At 37.1% G+C, this 20,893-nt stretch overlaps 1 protein-coding gene across 5 annotated transcripts in view; it reads left to right on the top strand.

The window, feature by feature from the left end:
• The first annotated feature begins 19,647 nt into the window (after positions 1-19,647).
• Positions 19,648-20,893, top strand: part of LOC112051885 (leucine-rich repeat-containing G-protein coupled receptor 5) — a 406,796-nt gene continuing 405,550 nt past the window's right edge. For all 5 annotated transcript variants that reach the window (XM_052891094.1, XM_052891092.1, XM_052891090.1 and 2 more), the window contains exon 1: positions 19,648-20,015. The gene's annotated coding sequence lies outside the window, so the exon portion shown is untranslated. The remainder of the gene's footprint in view (positions 20,016-20,893) is intronic.

Here is a 20,893-nt window from a genome sequence, read left to right on the forward strand (position 1 = left end):
CAAAATAGTTCTGCACCCAGGATCATGTCTGGTTCAGAAGGTATATTGAACGTTGGATCCGCCAACTGGAAATTAGAAATATTGAAATGGTTTATATCAAATGTAACTTTAGGTATATTGCCAGTGAGTTTAGGCAGGACAAGACAGGTAGTAGTCGTAGAAAAGTCACTGCATTTTGACTGAATGCGCACTGAGCAACGTTGTGTATTAACATTTAGCTTTTGGCCGCCTATACCCATAATCTTGGTTGTAGTGCTCTGAGAAGCCAACCTGAGCTTTGTTTTCACTGATGCTGACAAAAATGAACATTGACTCCCACTGTCAAGAAGAGCTCGCACTACCATTCTTTCATTAGTGGAGGGGTTGATCACATTTACCATGGCAGTGCACAGCAATACCTCAGTTGAAGACAAGGACGACATAGAGACTGTTTCAACAGGAGCGCTCGACTCATCCACCGACTCAGGGACATGTATAAGGGTGTTGTGGCGCTGCCTACAGATCTTGCAGCCACCTGGCAGCCGACAGTGCTCAACATTGCAGTTGTTGCGAAGACAGTTTCTGCACAAATTTAAAGAGGATACTAGAGATAGCCTGTCCCGTATGGATTTAGCTTTGAATGCTAGACACTCATAGACTCGGTGGTTGCCCTTGCATACCGAGCATGCAATGGCTTTTGTACTAGAAGACGTTGTGGCAAATGATTTAGATGTTTGGAACTTGTGTTTTGGAGAGCACGGCATATCCGCACTGGAGCTGCGTCTAATATTCTTATTTTTATTGATAGTCTCAAATACATCAGCCCGATTTCTCAAAAACTCAAAGAAATCATGCAATGTAGGCAAGTCCCTTATATTACTCCTACACTCCTCCCATTTGAGAGCTGTGGTAGCATCCAGTTTCTGAGAAACTATGAAGATTATGATCATGTCCCAGCTCTCGGTGGGCAACCCTAGTGTGTGGAGGGCACGTAGATTTTTTGAGATATGGTCTATAATAAATCTTAAGGATTTTTCAGATTCCCTAACCGTATCAATGTTAAATAAAGCCTTTAAGTGATTATTTATTAGTTGACGTTTATTATCATATCGTTCGCAGAGAAGCTGCCATGCCTTGACATAATTTTTATCCACAACTTCCAAGTTACTTATTACACGGGCGGCCTCTCCCTCTAAATAGGAATTTAAATAATAAAACTTATGGACATCTTTAATTTTGTTATTATCATGAACTAGGGATGTAAAAATATCTTTGAACTCCAACCACTTATAATATGAACCGTCAAATTTAGTAATTTGTATGGTAGGCAACTTAAATCCCAACAATGATCTGTCCCTATCATCCTCATTAGAGCAGCAAGAGTGCGAGGATTTTCTTGGTGAGGAGTTGTCAGCAATTAATTGTTGGGCAGTAGCAATACAGTAACAGAAATCTTGTTCAAGAATATCTCTAATATTTAATTCGACTTCTTGGCTGTCCACATTTAAAATCTCAATCTGAGTTTGCAATTCATCAAACTCAGTGAATAATCCCTCAAATCTACTTAATTTAATTGATAGCTTACTGATTTCTACTTGTGGGATAGATTTTGAATTACTCAAAATCTCCAAAGTATTTTTAAATTTAGTGAGACGACCTTTAAATGAGCTACGCTTTGACGTTCGTTCTCTAAGGGCAGTATCAAAACTCTCTTTTTCCATTTTAAATGATAAATAAAGTCAACGTTACGGTAGGTACGCTCCTCGTTTCTGGCGATAAACTCGGCGGTCAAGGTTATGAAGCTGATAGTTGACAGCTGAAGTCGCTGCAGGCTCTCGCCGTCGAGCGCGCAGTTAGACGCGAGGCGTGGAGAAGCCGCTGAAATAGATTGTTTGTGCTGGGCTGCATTACAAGTTCAATGACCTTTGGACTAGGTTAAGTTTACGACAAAGTTAAGGTTACTTAAAAACGCTCGCGAAAAGCACGTGGTTGAATACTAGTCACTTGAGACCTTCGGAACAATTGTTGCAACAGTTAGAGCCGGGAACACAGGCGAGAAAAGGATTGATGAGGAACGGGCTCACTTTATCGCTGGGATCGCCGTCGAGCACCGCCGTCGCTCCTTTTTTCTTTGTCTTGATCTTGATCCGGCCGAAGCGCAGTTTATCCAAAGATTGCAAGTCGTGTATCACGGTCGCCAGTTTTGTTGGTGAATTAGTGGATGAGTGGCAGCGTAGATTAATAAAAAGCAGCTTAGATTGTTACAGTAGTTGTACTAGTTTCTTTACATCTTTGGTTAATTAAAAATAGACATGTTGGTGAAAAATTTTGACAATGGAAAAAACGACGCGTACACCGAAGTGACAAGACCGAAACGCGCGGGCACAGATTAACACTTCACAGACCCATAATACATGTAATGTCAGTTAGACGGAGAATTTTGATTGACACCAACACAGAGCGCGAGCGCGAACAACACCTATTGATTTGGTCTACACAGAACGAAATTTGACCGTCTCTGTCGACAAACGTTAACAAAGCATTGGAGGGTACGACAATTTCGCTTTTAAAAACCTACATGCGACGCAATTCCATTGCCCGGTTCTCCTGTGAAATTTTCTTTCAATAGCACAATTCTTACTTCGTGGACAACTTTCGAGTTTCCACCAACAAGTTTGAGCGACTCTTTAGTGCTATAAATTATACGTCGCAGAATAGAAGTGAATTGCTTGACGCATTGAGAAACTACTTCAATAAAATGCATTCAATGAATACATGTTTTGGTTTTGTTTGGTTTAATCGCACTAATATTATAAATATTACCTATAGTAAAATGGCCAGTGTATATGTTCTGCGTCTGATTCCGGCGGGTTCGAATCCGGTCCGGGGCATGCACCTCGAAATTTTCAGTTGTGTGCATTTTAAAGAAGTCGGTTAAAAATTAAATATCACGTGTCGCAAACGTTGAAGGAAAAACATCGCGAGGAAACCTGCATACCAGAAAATTTTCTTAATTCTCTGCGTGTGTGAAGTTTGCCAATCCGCATTGGGCCAGCGTGGTGGACTAAAAATTCACGTAACTGAAATGTTATAGGTGCATGCCCCGGACAGGATTTGAACCTACGCCCTCCGAATCGAAGACTATCCACTGGGCTATCACGGCTCTCGTCAAAATATCATCATCATCATCAACATCTCAGCCGATAGACGTCCACTGCAAGACATAAGCCTTTTGTAGGGACTTCCAAACAACACGATACTGAGCCGCCTGCATCCAGCGAATCCCTGCGACTAGTTTAATGTCGTCAGTCCACCTGGTGGGGGGTCGACCAACACTGCGCTTTGTAGTGCGGGGTTGCCATTCCAGCGCTTTGGAACTTCAACGTCCATCGGCTCTTCGAACTATGTGCCCCGCCCATTACCACTTCAGCTTCGCAACTCGTTAAGCCACAGAAAACATATGGTTAAGTTATGATTTTGGTTCTTCAGCGGATCGCCTCTCCTCGTCAAAATATATAAGTATATATGTAATAAATAATATATAAATCATAGATACTTATAGTTAAAATTGCGTTTATACAGTGCTTTAACTCCTGTAATTTATTGGCTAAATTACATACAAAGCCATTTAAAGTGACTCTCAAAGAGTTCCAGTAGAAAATCTGAACGTAGCCACTTTATCAGTGAATCGCTTCACCACCGCACGGCAGATTGTACAAAGCGTCTCGCTAACGAGTCAGACCTGTGTACTGATTCATTACCGCTCCAATCAAATATTAAGATAACTGTTGGGTTATGTATGTCTGAGCCGTGATAGCCCAGTAGATATGCCTTTGCCTCCGATTCCGGAAGGTGTGGTTTCGAATCCGGTCCGGGGCATGCACCTCCAACTTTCAGTTGTGTGCATTTTAAGATATTAAATATTGCACGTATCTCAAATGGTGAAGGAATAACATCGTGAGGAAACCTGCATACCAGAGAATTTTCTTGATTCTCTACGTGTGTGAAATCTGCCAATGCAGCATGATGGTCTATTGGCCTAACCCCTCTCATTCTGAGAAGAGACTCGAGCTCAGCAGTGAGCCGAATATGGGTTGATAATGATGATGATACTGATATGTATATCTGGCTTCCGATTGTGAGTCTTAGGCTGAACTAGATACTCGTAATCTAAAGCCTGGCTAATAAGCCGTGAAATATTGAGTTCTTTTTTCTTCAAAGAAGTTTTCAGAGTAAATTCTCCGTTGTGGTGGTCTCAGTCAGCACCCCCGTGCCTCGGAGACTGGACATTTTTTGTATTCTCTGCAAATATGGTACACTCACTGGAAGTGTGTACTTATAGCTTGGCAAGATCGTTGACGACACTCCCATGATATGCGGGCGACGGTGGGAAAGGACTGCGTGGGTGTGAAGTCATACCCGCGGGGCATCGCTACCCACCTCTCGGCCCGCGCGGGTTATCGGGAGTGTTACGAACGATTTTTCTAAGCTATACACTTCTAGTACACAATTTTATTTTATTTCATTATTAATCACCGTAAGCCAAACCAGCGAATAGGTCTAACCTCGATACTATTCTACTATAAAGGGGAGGTCTGGCCCTAATAAAATAGGGTCATAAATATGAACGTCACATTCATCATCATCATCATCATATCAGCCGATGGACGTCCACTGCAGGCCATAGGCCTTTTGTAGGGACTTCCAAACATCACGATACTGAGTCACCTGTATCCAGCGAATCCCTGCGACTCGCTTGATGTCGTCAGTCCACCTGGTGGGGGGGTCGGCCAACACTGCGCTTATTAGTGCGGGGTCGCCATTCCAGCACATTGTGACCCCAACGTCCATCGGCTCTTCGAACTATGTGCCCTAATAAAATAGGGTCATAATAATCTTGACGAAAAACAAAACTATTTATACTACACAGTACACTACGCTCATATCATTCATTGTTATTTGTAAAAGACAGCCATAAGTCTCTTTAGGCGACAGAACGTAACAATTCTTTTCTGGAAACACATTTTCATTCAAGCTCGGTAAGGCGCTAATAGCCGGTTCCTCGCAAAGTAAGTTTTTTTTTTTCGCGGGTAGGCACAGAAATAACACACACATGTTTTTTAGGTTCGCTTGTTATTAATTTTAAATTTAATAGTAAATTCATAGTAAAAGTGATGTATTAAGTGAATTTGTACCTGCCAGGTGAAGATCCTTTCTGGAAATCCATAAGTTGCAGCATATTTTAAGTATTTTGTTAGCACATTACCAAAGCACACTTGCTCACTTGCATTTTTACAAACAAAATGGAAGCTATTCAAAATTCCATTCAAACAATGACTGAACACTTTAATGCACAAATGGCGGAGTTCCAGAAGAGCCTACAGGGAGCTATTCCAGCGGCTAGTCCCACCTCCAATATAGCCAGCCAGTTCAACATGTTTAGAACATTTGTACTCTCAGCACTTGCCGGCTTACAGCAACAGGTGGAAGTTCTTGCAAAGCAGACGGATCAGCTAGAGATGCGGAGCAGGCGTAAGATGCTATTAATTCATGGAATTCCAGAAGGTAAAAGTGCAGAAAACTTGTCTTCTATAGTCAGTGCATCATTATCAAAGCATCTTAAGTTGCCTGAGTTACAAGCAGAGAGTTTCAGTCGATGCCAGCGCCTGGGTCAGCCCAGAGATGATAAGCCCCGAGCGATTCTTATCAAGTTTCTTGACATCCAAACAAGGAATAAAATCTGGTTTGCCAAGACAGCTCTTAAAAACACTGGCTTAACGCTGTCAGAATTTCTGACTAAAGATAGGCATGATGCCTTTTTGGGGGCCAGACAGAAATTTGGAGTCTCAAAGTGCTGGACGAGAGATGGCTTCATAATTATTATAGGCGATGATGGCAAGCGCCACCGAATTACAACCATAGGTGAAGTCAACGCTATCAGCCGGGCACACACTGATACACAGGTACCAACAACTTCGGTGGCTTCTTCTAACGCAAACACCATCTTTCATGCGTCGAAAACAGCAAAACCATCGGTGAGATCGTCGCCGAGACCAAGGAGACTTGCTAGACGTTAAACTGTTTTGCTTTGTGTATTGCTTATTCACTCTTGGTTTGGTTTGGTGTATATTGTATGTAACTACTTAGGTTTTTTTTTTTCTATTATTCGTGCGAAAACTTTATAGTAATAGTTCTCTCTTGATTAAGTTGACAAAAGTTGCTTTACATGATAATTGATATGTTGTTTGTATTTAATTTCAATTATCACTTTGTGTTTGTATTCTTCATGTAAATGTAAACATGTCAAAATAGGTTTTTTTTTTTTTTTTTGCAGCTCTGGGTTCTTGGTTTTGTAACAATTGACTAATACAGATCTCTAATATATGGTAATATAGTAGTAATCATACCACAGAGGAATAATGATTTCTTTCTTTCTGGGTAATCCATAGTTGTATTGGTGACGAAATTGTACACACCTAGTAATTTAATTCAATGTTTGATTTGCCAACGAGTATTATGTACTTCTGTAACTTGAAAATTACTTGTATTTTGTATCTTTGTATTTTAGATTATTTAACTACTTTTTAGAAAAGAATTATTTTATCTAGAATAATTTTGTCATAATTATAATTATAGGAAAAATATCACTTAATTTTATCTGGGTACACAACTGGCGGGTAAAGGAACTAAGTATTTTTTTTTTTTTTTTGTTTAAGGACTTAATTAGATAGTTTAAAGCTAAACATATAGTTGTAGATTTTAATTTTTATACCTACTCATAATAATTTTATTATATATTTATTTATTTATATATATATATATATATTCTATTTATTATTTTATAAATATCATTTATTTTGTTTTATTCTAATTTAAAGATATTTATGAGAAATATGAGTTTTGACGATTGTGGTTCTGGTGATTTGGATGAGGAGGAAATCTATTTCTCTGCTACGTCATCTTCTGAGTCTGAAGACAGTTTTCATAGTGTAACTGAGCCCCTTTATAATCTCCTTGACTCCAAATTCACAGCATTTCCTAAAAATTTTAATGTAGTTCATATTAATGCCCAGAGTATACCATCTCATTATACTGACTTTTTGGCCACTTTCGACAATCAAAACATTCACGCGGTGCTTGTTTCTGAAACTTTCCTTAAACCATGTCTTCCTTCCACCTCCTATAGTTTACCTAATTTCCATGTAATCAGAAATGATCGTATTGGTAAAGGTGGTGGAGGCGTTGCAATCTATCTCCGTAAGCAAATTCCTTTTACTATTTTAAATATGTCACCATCGCAATATTCTGAATCTTCAGAGCATATTCTCATTGAGGTACTCTTTGGACGTTTGAAGTTACTACTTGGTGTATTTTATATTCCTTCGCTGCATATTGATTATTTTCAAATGTTTGAAGGTCTTCTTGAAGAGTATGCTGTAGCTGTGGACCATTCAATATTGATGGGCGATTTTAACACTTGTTTGTTAAAGAATGACTTGCGGGCAAAGCGTTTTATAAATATTGTTAATAGTAGTAATCTTCACGTTCTTCCTACTAGTCCCACTCATCTCTTTCCAAATTGTGCACCATCCAAACTCGACTTAATGATAACATCCTCTATCGATCATGTCAGTACTTATGGTCAATTCCATGCTGAAGCCTTTTCATACCATGACCTCATCTACCTTTCATATAGGATCCGTCCTCCTAAACTGAAACCGACGATTGTCATGCGGCGAAGTTTTAAGGACTTTGACAATACTGCTTTCCTAGAGGACTTAAATAATATCGACTGGGATGCTGTATTTAATGCTCCGGACATGAATAAAAAACTGCAAATATTTAACTCTTTACTGACATCTCTTTTTGATAAGCATGCCCCTCTACGTCCCATCAAAATTAAGCACTTACCAGCGCCTTGGTTGACAGATAATATTAAGGTTCTTATGGCGAAGCGAAATGCTGCGAAGTTTAAATATAAAATAAAACCAACGGATGCAAATCTATTTAAATACAAGGTGTTTCGTAATCGTTGTAACATGGCTTGCAGAGACGCCCAGCGAAAATATATTCACGCATCAGTTGAAAACAGTGACATGTCTAAAACTTGGCGATTTCTTGGATCACTCGGTATCGGCCGGCAGCGCTTGGATTCTTTTACTAACGTTGACATTGAGAAACTTAATAAACATTTTGCATATGTTTCACCAATAGACAGCGCCCTTAAGCAAAATACTTTAAACCACCTGGATTCTTTGCGACCTCCTAACTATCCTTTTTTTCACTTTACTCCTATTTCTAATGAAGAAACTAAAAAACATATTATGGCGGTTCGATCAGGTGGAGCTGGTTATGATGGCATTAATCGAAAAATGTTACTTCTTTTACTTGATAATATCACACACGTTCTTTGTCATATTTTTAATTATTCACTTATTTCTAGTGTGTTTCCTTGTGCATGGAAAAATGCTTTTGTAATTCCTATACCCAAAATAAAAAATCCTACTTCTTTTTCTCATTTTCGGCCTATCTCAATTCTTCCGTTCCTCTCTAAGGTTCTTGAACGTATTGTCCATCAGCAACTTCAACATTTCCTTTCTGAATTTCACATCTTAAGCCCATACCAATCAGGTTTTCAACCCGGACATAGTACCGTCACTGCTCTTGTGAAGGTTTGTGACGACATCAGACACAATATGGACAACCAACTACTCAGCGTTGTGGCGTTACTTGACTTTAGTAATGCGTTCAACACTGTTGATTTTGATATTCTTTTAGGCATACTGAAGTCAATTAACATTTCTAGCAGTGCTGTCTCTTGGTTTAACAGTTACTTGCGCGGTCGCCAGCAATGTATTAAAACTGATAGCTCATTCTCAACGTACAGCCCACTCACGGCAGGTGTACCACAGGGTGGCGTCTTATCACCTCTTCTTTTCGCTATTTACATTAACACTATTACTCAATTTCTTTCCTCTTTCTATCATCTTTATGCTGACGACCTTCAAGTGTACACTGCTGCCCCGTCTTATGATATATGTACTGCTATTGAAAATCTAAATAGTGATCTGAGTAAAATTAATACTTGGAGTGCATCCTACGGTCTAAGTGTTAATCCAAAAAAGTCCCAGGTTGCCATACTGGGTGGTTCCAAACAACTTGAAAAGATTGCGTCGATTAGTTTACCTCCCATTCTACTTGGCGATGCAGTTGTCAGCATTAGCCCGACTGTGAAAAACTTAGGATTATTAATTGACAATACATTATCCTGGCGCCCACAAATTGCTGAGGTGAGCCGAAAAATTTTTGCCACTATCGGATGCCTTAGACGTTGGAAGAATTTTCTTCCTATTAAAACAAAAATTTCCTTAGCGCATTCTCTTATTCTTCCACTCTTAGACTATGCCGACTCTTCCTATCCTGACTTGTCTGAAGAACAGCTCAACAAACTTGAGCGTCTTCAGAATATGTGTATTAGATTCATCTTCTGTTTACGCAAGTTTGATCACATATCTGAATATCGTGCTCGTCTGAAATGGCTTCCTATCAGACAACGTCGTAAACTGCATATTCTGTCTCTTTTATACTCCATCCTTTATCATCCTTGCACTCCTTCTTATTTAAAACAGAAATTTTCTTTTCATGGCTCAAATACTGAGCGCCAAAATTTGAGAGCTTGTACAAACAGTCGGTTGCATGTTCCTCCTAGCCACACTAAGTTCTATAATAAGTCATTTACACGTACATCAATTACTCTCTGGAATGGTCTTCCTTATGAAATACGTAATTCAAAGACACTGGGAACTTTTAAAAGTCGTTTATTCAAATATTACCTGTATAGTTGTAATTCGTAGTTTCTTTATAATTATTACTCAGGTATATTTATATATTTATTTTATTATATATTATGTATATTTTATATTTATACATGTATTATATATAAATATACTATTTTAATTATTATATATATATTTTTTTTTGTTGCACTATCCCGCATTTAATTACATTAATTCCTTTATCCAAAGGTTGTCTGGTAGATATTGCTATAAGCAATAAGACCGCCTTTGCACATACTTGTTTTCTATGTTTTCCTTTGTTATTGTTTTTGTTTTATTTTGTGCAATAAAGTATAAATAAATAAATAAAATAAATAAAAAGTAGAGATTTAGTTAGAGATAAGCAGCGGAAAGATGGAGGTAAGAATACCTAACTATGCTATAAATATGTGATTACCCTCGTTGGAACATCCGCATAAGACTTTGCTATTTTCAGTTTCAAAAAATAGCGCCGTTTATAAAATGGTGTAGCCGATTTTATTGCGTATAAAATTGTTGAATTGAGTAGATTTATAGGATTATTGAAACGTTTATAAAATTAAGTATTTTTTTTATTCGAGCACGAGTCTCCTCTCAAAAATGAGAGGAGTTAAGCCAATAGTCCACCACGCTGGCCCAATGGCCCAGACGTCATACAATATGTAGAGAATTAATAAAATTCTCAGATAAGCAGGTTTTCTCACAAAATAAATGCTGGTGCATGCCCCGGTTTAGAACCTACGCCTCTGAATAGCAGGTAGAGATCAGACATCCACTGCACTATCACGGCTCTTTTCCGACTTGTTAGAGGGAATCAGAATATTGGTCAAAAGATATGACAATTAGACTTTTAAAAAAATCGTTTTCGACAGTTTATCGTCGAGAGTCAAAAAAAATATATTCATAATGAACTTTCGTAGTTGGGCTGTTGCTATTCTATAAACATTATCGTATAGATAGAAAGGGATCGCTCCATAAAACCCTTGTAACAAATTACAAGGGAAACTTTTTCCAATATGACAACATTGTCTAATATGCAAATGTTTGTTTTTAATTTAACTTTGTGGAAATTTTCATCCATACATTATCATACGTGTGGCAATCCGTCTGTGTAAACAATGTAAACAGACTGTTTACGTAAACAAATGTATTTTCATTATTTTATTGTTACTAGTGGTAGCAAAAGGGTTGAAATTGTAACGTAATTTAATGCATAACTAGTGGACGACCCGACTTCGTTTCACCCTGACTCTTGTAACTACAAAACAGCTTTACAAATTACCTCCGCATATGACTTTAAAGTTCTTAATATCCTTATTCTAATTATTCCCTGTTAGTCCCTAATCTCAATATTAGGTGGATTCAAAATTCAAAATTTATTTATTTCAATTAGGCTCAGTTTACATGCACTTTTGAAACGTCAATTGAATATTTGTGAAGATTCTACCAGATTATCATCAATTTGAGGGTAGATATGAAAAAAACTCTTACCGTACGAATGTGAGCGATCGTACGAACATTGAGACACGAAACCGACACACGGGCGGGGCTCGTACGCAGTATTTCGATTCGACAATAAACCCGGATACCACTGCAAGAGTCCTTTTCATGAAAGAAGTCCCGCGGCTAAAACCTGAACTAAATCTGACAGTGCCTTACACAAATGACAATAAGACCGCCATTACCAAATTACAAAGAGCGCCATTATGACATTAGCGCTGCGTCTGGGGGACTTCTTTCATGTGCAATTCGGCACTTCTCATATAATTTTATATAATCTTGGTTAACATAAGTGCAAGCCACGGCCCGGCAAGTGTTTGTTAAGCTATTGTGGTGTCCATATGCGACGCAACCGTCTCCTGGGGGCTAAGCGGCAGCATCGAAAGGTGGTATGCTAGTGATTGCCTTCGTTTCAGTGAAAACCTGCCCTAGATAACTGAAGGAAACTATGGAATGCTTTAACCAGATGCAGTCCAATGAGCCTCAATAGCGATAAGAGTGGTCGGACTCATCACCGAGGGGTGGTGATTCGATTCCCGCCCCGTTGGTCTATTGTCGTACCCACTCCTACAGTTTTTCTCGACTGGTGGGAAGGGAATGGGAATATTGGCCGTATTTAAAAGAAATGGCAAATATTCTTTTTTAAAAAAATGAGTCCTCTTCCCGTGGGAACATTACACAACAAAGGTATTAAGGTAAGGCGTCCGCTAGTTTTGGTATAAAGCAATGCATTCGCAACCGCGTACATACATAAATCTGCTTCAACTTCCTTTTTATAGTATTTAAAATAAAATATTAAACTAGTACACCGCTTCAGTTTAAATGGAGATAGACAAAGCTCAGAACAAAAATACGAGAATAAGAATATAATTCAAAGGAAGTGTTCTCCAAAAACTCAACAAAGTAGCGAGAACATTTATGAACGAAGTATGGTCTAAAACTGTAAAGCTATGAGGAATTCACTAAAGAGATGGTAAAATACACCGTTTGGGGGAACTGGCGTACACTTGGCGTAAGACATACTTGCGACTTTTTGTCTTTAAACTTTTTATATTATTTGTCTACCTGCGACTAAACTATTAAAAAAAACAATGTTTAGGAGTAGGTTGTTGACTAAACTATTTCAGCTTTTCTTATTATTATTTTTGTTTTACAGTGTAAAAGAGCATGTGGGGAAAGTGATAGGTATTAATGTAGCCTACTACACCAGAAAGATATAACAATAACAGAATAAAATATAGCAGTGCTATCAAATTATTAACTTTTTAATATCATGTGCAGCTAGTAGATCTCTATTTCTAGAATTTCAATTCCTCTTTTTATAACATAAAAAGTTGTATTATTCATTCATTCGTTCAAAGTTCATCGAATTGCGTGATTAACCAATAGTCACATGATCTTGTACGTCATCATTTATCTGATTTCTTGGAAATACCTACTGAATTTGTTATTCCTGAAAATAAGTGTAATAACCTTCAAACCAGCACGCCGTACCAGATTTTTCATATATTTAGGTACTTACACTTTTTTCTTAGCGACTGTAGTAAGTATGTACATTGTACTTAAATAATCTAAACTTATATTATACTAGCAGAACCTCGCGGTTTCACCCGCGTAGTTTCCATTTCTGTATTTATATCAAAATACGGTGATAAAATGTCCTACCTACTGTCCCTGGATATTGTCGATTTCTATTATTTCTGATACTGAAAGACGTTAATATAAAAATATAATAATAATAATCTTTATTTTCAAGAGACATGAATGGATTGAACGATTGAGGTTTCTTAAAGATCTCGCGAGAACATTGACTTCCAAGATAAAACTATTTTGCCCGTCTTCAAGATGAAATCTACCTATGGTCCAAACATCAATATCGGCTAGGCGGTTTAGCCAAATCAGGTAAGAAAAAAATAAGCTAATTATCACATTTATAGTAGGTATAAGATAGGCTGTAGCGACGCGACATTTTGTTTTGCGACATGTCGCGCGCATGCCGGTGTAACTGCAAGGAATTCGCTGAAGAGTTGAGTGAGGAACTCACTAAAACTCACTACTAAAATACACTGTTTGAGGGAAGTGAAACACTTACTTGCGAACAAACTTCGCGCTCCACGTCAGTCTTGCGTTTCTTGTAATACTCTGAATATTATGTAAAACTTGTGTAAAATTCCACTGAAAAGTATTATATAAGTTTGCTAGACATTCTCCGCGTGGTTCTGTCTTTTGTCTATTAAGCAGACCTCTTTTGCACAATTGGCAAATAGCGTGTTTCAAGCAAGATCCTCGATTTGATTCCAAACGCAGGTAATTTTAACCGACTTCTAAAAAGGAGGACGCATGCCGTGGCAACGCGTCGCCACGTTATATTATGGTATATATAATATATATACAGTCTATATGCAGTAGTGTGGACGGTGTGGCGACGCGTCGCCACGCGCAATCGACTGTGCGATTCTCTCCCACTCGATTCGGCGTTAAGCCACCTCTCTCGCTACATTGACCTCGGATACCTATAGTGTATATGTATATACTCCGTGTACATAGTGTTGTTCAACTTTTACAAAATAATGTCGATGTTTCACATCTGCTAGGCGTCCCGCGACGGCTCACATTTTTTTTTTACTTAGCAATGCCCGCAGTGCTATGAAATATTGAGCTTTCATTCTTCCAAAAAAAAAATCTAGTAGCAACCCGGTTAGTTGTGTTATGCCTTCGTACCTCATAAAGCTAGTTTAACTGTCGGTCATTATAGTAATTAAGATCTAATCGAAAAATCACCTTATGCTAGCTATTGACGATCAAGTATACCCACGTTGCTGCATCACCCACGGCTATAACATAACTATAACATAATATAATAACTGATCGTGTTTTGGTCGGTGCGAGCATGACGACTTGACATGATCGACTTGACGCATACATAAAACGTCTTCGCTGCGGGCAGCGCTGCAGAAACGTGAGTATACTTGATCGTCAATGGCTAGCATTAGGCCCGTCAGCCCTCATTGGAGCGTGATGGTGAGTTGAAAAGCTCCAAAGTACGTCATCATGAACAACCTATATTCGGCTCACTGTTGAGCACGAGTCTCCTCTCAAGATGAAATTGGTTAACCACGCTGGCCCAATGCGGATTGGCAGACTTCACACACCTAGAGAATTAAGAAAATTGTTGGGTTTGCAGGTTTCTTCGCGATGTTTTCCTTCACCGTTTGAGACACGTGATATTTCTTAAAATCCACACAACTGAAAAGTTGGAGGGCATGTCCCGAAGCGGATTCGAACCTACGCCCTCCGAAACGAGGTCATATCACTGGGCTATCATTTCTCTCACCAATGTACGTACTAGAACCAATATCGTGCTTGAAGCAATATTGTATAGAATTTGCCGGTCATTTGCTGCCGTGGTAAAGAACGATTAAAACCGTTTTATCGTCTGCATAATAAAATCATTTTGCGATTTTTGCTTTCAGTATTAAGTTATTTCTGAGTGTTGTTATGTACCTACCTATGAAAATGTTAGCTGTATTATGAGTTTGAAGCAGGTAAAATTAAAAGGGGTAATTTAATGAATGAACGAGTGAGTGAATGACAGAACATCCGTCGTTTGTACTTCAATATTTTTTGTAGGATCAACAACACCAAAAATAATTCAAGTGTTTTAAGTCAAAACCTTTGCCTATTAGACTTCAAGCTATGATTAAAAATAAAGATAACACCTCTTTTGTCTCAAAGGAATATGTTTTACAATTGTTATCTGTGCGTTTTCGAGCTGTAGCTAGACCCAGAGCCAGTTGTTAAAAAAAGTTTCTATGTAAGTTCCACTTCACTGACTTCTTAGTACAGTGGTTATTGTTATTAGTAACTCTAATTTTCAATGTAATTTGTATGAAAATTTTCTTCTTCAAGTAACTGCATTTACTTGAAAAAGCTATCAATGGGTCATGTATGACCTTATCTTATTATCTATTGTTAGGTATATGTTCATTATTATCACCGATCATCAACCAAATATGTTCGGCTCACTGTTGAGCACGAGTCTCCCCTCAGAAATAAAGGAGTTAGGCTAATATGTCAACCACTCTGGCCTCATATGGATTAGCTGACTTCAAATACCTAGAGAATTAAGAAAATCCTTAGTTATACAGGTTTCCTCACTATGTTTTTCCTTGACCGTTTGAGACAAGTGATATTTAATTGTTTAACATGCACATAACTGAATAGTTAGAGGTGCATGCCCCAGACCGGATTCAAATCTACACCCTTGGAATCATATCCACTGGGCTATCACTGTTCTCATAGTTAGGTATCTATACTAATATTATAAAGCTGAAGAGTTTGTGTGTTTGTTTGATTGAACGCGCTAAACTCAGGAACTACTGGTCCGACTTGAAAAATTCTTTCAGTGTTAGATAGCCCATTTATCGAGAAAGGCTATATATTATCCCCATATTCTTACGGGAACTGGAACCACGCGAGTGAAACCGCGCGGCGTCAGCTAGTATATTAATAAATAGAAATATATGTCACATAATATCACACAAACATACATCAAAACATCAAGAAGGCATTACAACTACGTTGCAACTCATAACGGCATGCGAGAATCGTTTAGCAGTGAAAGGGAAACAAGCAACAATGGCGAATACGTTTATGTCATCAAGATTGCGAGCGCCCATTTTATTATGCAGCCGATAAAACGGATAGTCGCAATTTGTCACGACCGAAAATGGCCGATCAGCACGCTATACTAAATCACATGTACCTACTACAAAAGTTTGGTGCGTTCTAATTATTTTTTTATACGGCGGCCGGACTTAGCAGATAACACACGTAGGTGGATAGTCATCACCACCTATAGTAATATAAACCACTAAACCAACCAATCGTTAAAAAAATGCATCTACCCTACCTGCTGACCAATTCACTATTTTGGTCTTTATTATCAATCTATTAAAATAAACATTAAATCAATTGACAAAATGTCATCTACATACTTAAGCACCAGATGTCATTTGTTACATAGAACCTCAATTTCGTGTATGTAAACTAGTATACGTCAAATATAGTGAATTAGGCTTAGATGCTAACATTCATAACACCGGTGTCAATCATGTCTTTAATACCGGATGGCGGTAGGTATAACCATGGTAGATTTTCTTTGGATGGGCTTTCTGGGATGTTACTACAAAACTACAAAAAAAATAATAATTTTTATTTTTTGGTTTGCAATAAAACACGTCTTTATCAATAAGATTGTAGCGTCCATTTTTCCGCTAAAACAAACAAAGTTGTAGTACTTACATTAGCTATTAATCGTTAGAATTCTATATTATATATAAAATAAAAATAATATTAATTAAAATTTATATTTTATTAAAATACACAATTTTATATTATTACCTAGCTGACGCCGCGCGGTTTCACCCGCATGGTTCCCGTCCCCGTAGGAATATGGGAATAATATATAGCCTATAGCCCTCCTCGATAAATGGGCTATCTAACAAAGAAAGAATTGAAAGAATTGTTCAAATTGAACCATTACTTCCTGAGATTAGCGCGTTCAAACAAACAGACACAAACTCTTCAGCTTTATAATAATAGATTTTAGAGTTTTTTATCTTCAAGGAAGTTTTATCCTAAAAATAAATCAAAAAATAGTATAGAGAGCAAAAGCTAGGGAACAATAGCGGATACGTTTATATCATCAAGATTGCGCGCGACAATTTTATTATGCAGCCGATAAAAGGGATAGTCGCAATTTGTCACGGCGGAAAATGGCCGACCGACGCACTACAGCCACGTAGTTGGAAACTTTCGTATGAAATGTGCTTACATAGGTTTGTTATTGCTTTAATAATATTACTCGTTTATCGATGAAAAAATTCAATAAATAATCAAATATCTATTCAATAAATAATCAAAACTATTTTGATTTGATTTTTTTCTGCAGTAGACTATGAATTTATACATACATACAATGTACATACTTACTATTTTATACGCGTTGATCAATAAAAAAAAAATCTAAATCATTTGTTTTTATTTTATTATGCAGCCGATAAAACCGATCTAGTCGCAATTTGTCATGGCAGAAAATGGCTGACCTGCAACCACGCATAAACTTACCTATATAACATGTTCACTTTGATTTGTTATTGATTTAATATTATATACGCGTTGATCAATAAAATAAAATAAAAAGAAATAAAAAAAAGATTTTTTTTAGATTTTCACAGTTAGTCTCGGCGTAAAATAGACCGAGAGCCTGCGATAGCTAAACAGACTTCATTTTAAAAACGCTGGAAGTTTGTCATCTCTATTTGGTTGATACTTAGGTACCTACCATAAGTAAGTACCTAAGTATCAACCTAGACCTACGGTAGCAAATAATGGATTTTTGTCTGTGGCACAGTAAACATATGTACAAAACCGTGGTGGCTTTGGAAGTGTCCTTATCCTCAATTATCCAAGTATAAAACGTAATATCTTCGGGACATCATGGAATCATTCTTCCAACCGCCTGTCTCATAGCTTCGTGGCATCCCTTCGACTTAAAATTTTCTTGAAAAAATATTTTTGACGGTATTTTTCGAAAGTTAGTCGCGAAGCCTTCTTAAAATGAGACATGTCTGGGTGTCGCAAGCTCTGTCTAACACTACAAGCACGTAGTTGGAAACTTTCGTATGGAACGTGTTCACATTGATTTGTTATTACTTTAATATTTTTATACGCCTTTATCAATAGACTCATTTGGGGCCTACAAAATGAATTAGCAGCCTAATCATACAACAGCCTTTTTGAAGGATGCAATGAAAATATTTTACAGGACTTATAGAGGATGTGGTACTAGCATAAAATATACAATCATCCCCAGCGTCCGGTTATTTTAGAGATGTATTTTACACAAAACTATTACATAGTTCATAACCTTAAACAATTTTTTTTTATTTTCATTTTATTTATTTATTTATACTTTGTTGCACAAAAAAGCAATTAAGTACAAATCATATAATAGAAAACATAGTATGTATACGTGTACTAAGGCGTTTTTATTGCTTTTCGCAATATCAGCAAGACAACCTTTGAATAGAGGAATTAAAATAATAAAACGCGGGATAGTGTAGAAAATGCCATGCTTTTTCTTCCATTCTGGTTTTTTATTTAGGTATGGTAGTTATAATTATATCCGGCCGAGACGACCTATGACCTATGAATTTATTTTTTTTATATTTTGTCAATAATATTGTATTTGTAATATAAATTGTTGTGTGCCAGAAAAGTCTGAATACATTTGATTGTATGTGTTCTCAGCAAATAAAGAATATGTGCAATGTGGAAAAATTCTATCATTTATTTCTCATCCCAATTAAATAACAGATGAGGGTATACATTTCATAAGCCGGATCTTGTACTATTCGTGGATTATAATCCCGGTACATAGTCCATTAGTCTTTGGTGAAATTTGCCGCAGCGACCGAAATTCGGTCAGGAGATCATTACAGTGCAAACGATTCACTGCTTATTTTAAAGAGATAAAGAATTTTATCATCTCATAAAGATGTGGTTGCTATTTTTTTTAGGTCGAGTTTACCGGGTCAAGTAAACTTGGCCTAAAAACGTGTACAAATTTAAGACTCTTCTATTATGAAAAATATTTTGTTTACCTTCCCGTTATGGAGTATGAGCGGATTGTGTTTTTTTTTTAATCACTCGTATTTTTAACGAAGTTAAAGTAAGGATAGTGTGGCCTGTTTGAAAGTCGAAAGCGGCAACGTTGACTTAAGTCGGTCACTGGGTGGTGACCCATTCTTTCTTTGAAATTAGAACTCGCGAGTTTAATATTACAAAATGACATCCGTAAACATAAACAGGTACCTTTTCTGAAAAGGCCTGCTTATTACTTAGTTATTCCTACCTGAGAGAAAAAGAGCGGTAATAAGTTAATCTCAAATCGGATGCATATTATGACATTAAAAAATACATACAGCCGAACGTAGAACCTCCTCCTTTTTGGAAGTCGGTTAAAAAGATATTGAACTATTTTTTTTTTATATGGTGGTAGAATCAGTGTAAACGTTTTTATTTTCAGATTGTATGGTCAATAGCTACACCAAGGCGATTAATGTCAAGTGATTTTAGGTACCGAAATCCTAGGTAGAAATCTTTCCTAAACCATTCATTAAATAATAAGCATTACAATTTGAAACAAAATACGAACTAACGAGCTTATAAATAATGAAACCAACTTAACTTAAAATACCCGCTAAGCTAACCCTCATTTAGCTTCGATTTTTAAAAATAATTTCTCCATTCTTGCTTTTGATCGGCTCAGCTCAGTTCGCGAGTTTACACGCAAGCGGTCAGATGCGCTGAATGCGTTCACTCCCTCGGCCCTCCAATCGTTCATTCGCTCCCCTCGGCCTCAGTCATTCGGCGGCACCCGTCGTGTGAGAACGTGCTGCGCGTTTCCGCTAACCGCGCGTATTTACCGACGAATTATAAAACTCCTGCTACGTTTTCACGTGTAATACCCTAAAGGGTGCGTCAAATAGTGACTGGGATACCTGCTTTTTTTATTTGTTTCTCGCTGCAAGTGTAAAAAATGTGATGTGCTCATTCAACGTGCAATTCTGTGTATAATAATTTTACGTTGCAACTAAATGTGTTGAATTGGAAACAATTTTGGTGCCTTTGCATTCATAACCTGGATTTCTGAAGGTAGGTACGTAAAATAGCTAAGGCGTAATGTGTTTTGTTAGTAAGTAGTTTTTTTATTGTGCGATAAAACTGTTTGTCTAATACAGTGACTAAGTCTTCAAGGTTATGCGATTAATAATTCGTTATGTGAATGGAAAATGATACCTACTTATAATTAAATATACTTCTTGAAATCTTTACCTAGGCGTAAGTTGGAATTGGATCACAATCGAGTTTTCGAATTGAGGTGTAGGTAAGTACTGCTATAGAAAACATAATATGTACAAGTACTGCCGAATTTAATGCCTACTTGTTTTGTGATGTTTTGTGAAACAAGCGAAATAGGCAACAACAATATCATATTTACCTATGTACTTTAAAATACCCAGCTTGCTTTGTGTTTTTACCTATTCTCTAATAAATTATACCTAAGTAATGACCTGGTACTATTCTATTTAATTCGTAGCGTACCTAGGTACCTGGGTTACGCTTTTTATTTAAACAATAAACGTTTCGTATTACACTTAACTAGCAAATTAAGTACATAAGCATTGTTGTTTTCATTGAGACTATAAGAGGTCACGAAATGACATAAGATAGCTCTAACGGAAAAACTTTCCAAATTCTATTTTCATTTGTCAAAACCTCTTAAATAGTAAATACCTACCTACTTAGTATAATGAATGAATGGAACGAATGAAATTCGAACACACATCACATGTTAAGTCAATGACTACCTATTTTGATTTATCTTTACGTGTCAGAAAACTCAGAAGGGTGAACCAATTTTGATGGACTTTATGAAATTTGTAAATAAATTGTAATTTAGATTAGAACAATAAGATATTTTCCATCTACACCTACAGATTTTGTTTATTTAGTGTCAGCAAATCACTAAT

Source organism: Bicyclus anynana, chromosome 3 (assembly GCF_947172395.1).
Source record: "Bicyclus anynana chromosome 3, ilBicAnyn1.1, whole genome shotgun sequence".
NCBI lineage: Eukaryota > Metazoa > Arthropoda > Insecta > Lepidoptera > Nymphalidae > Bicyclus > Bicyclus anynana.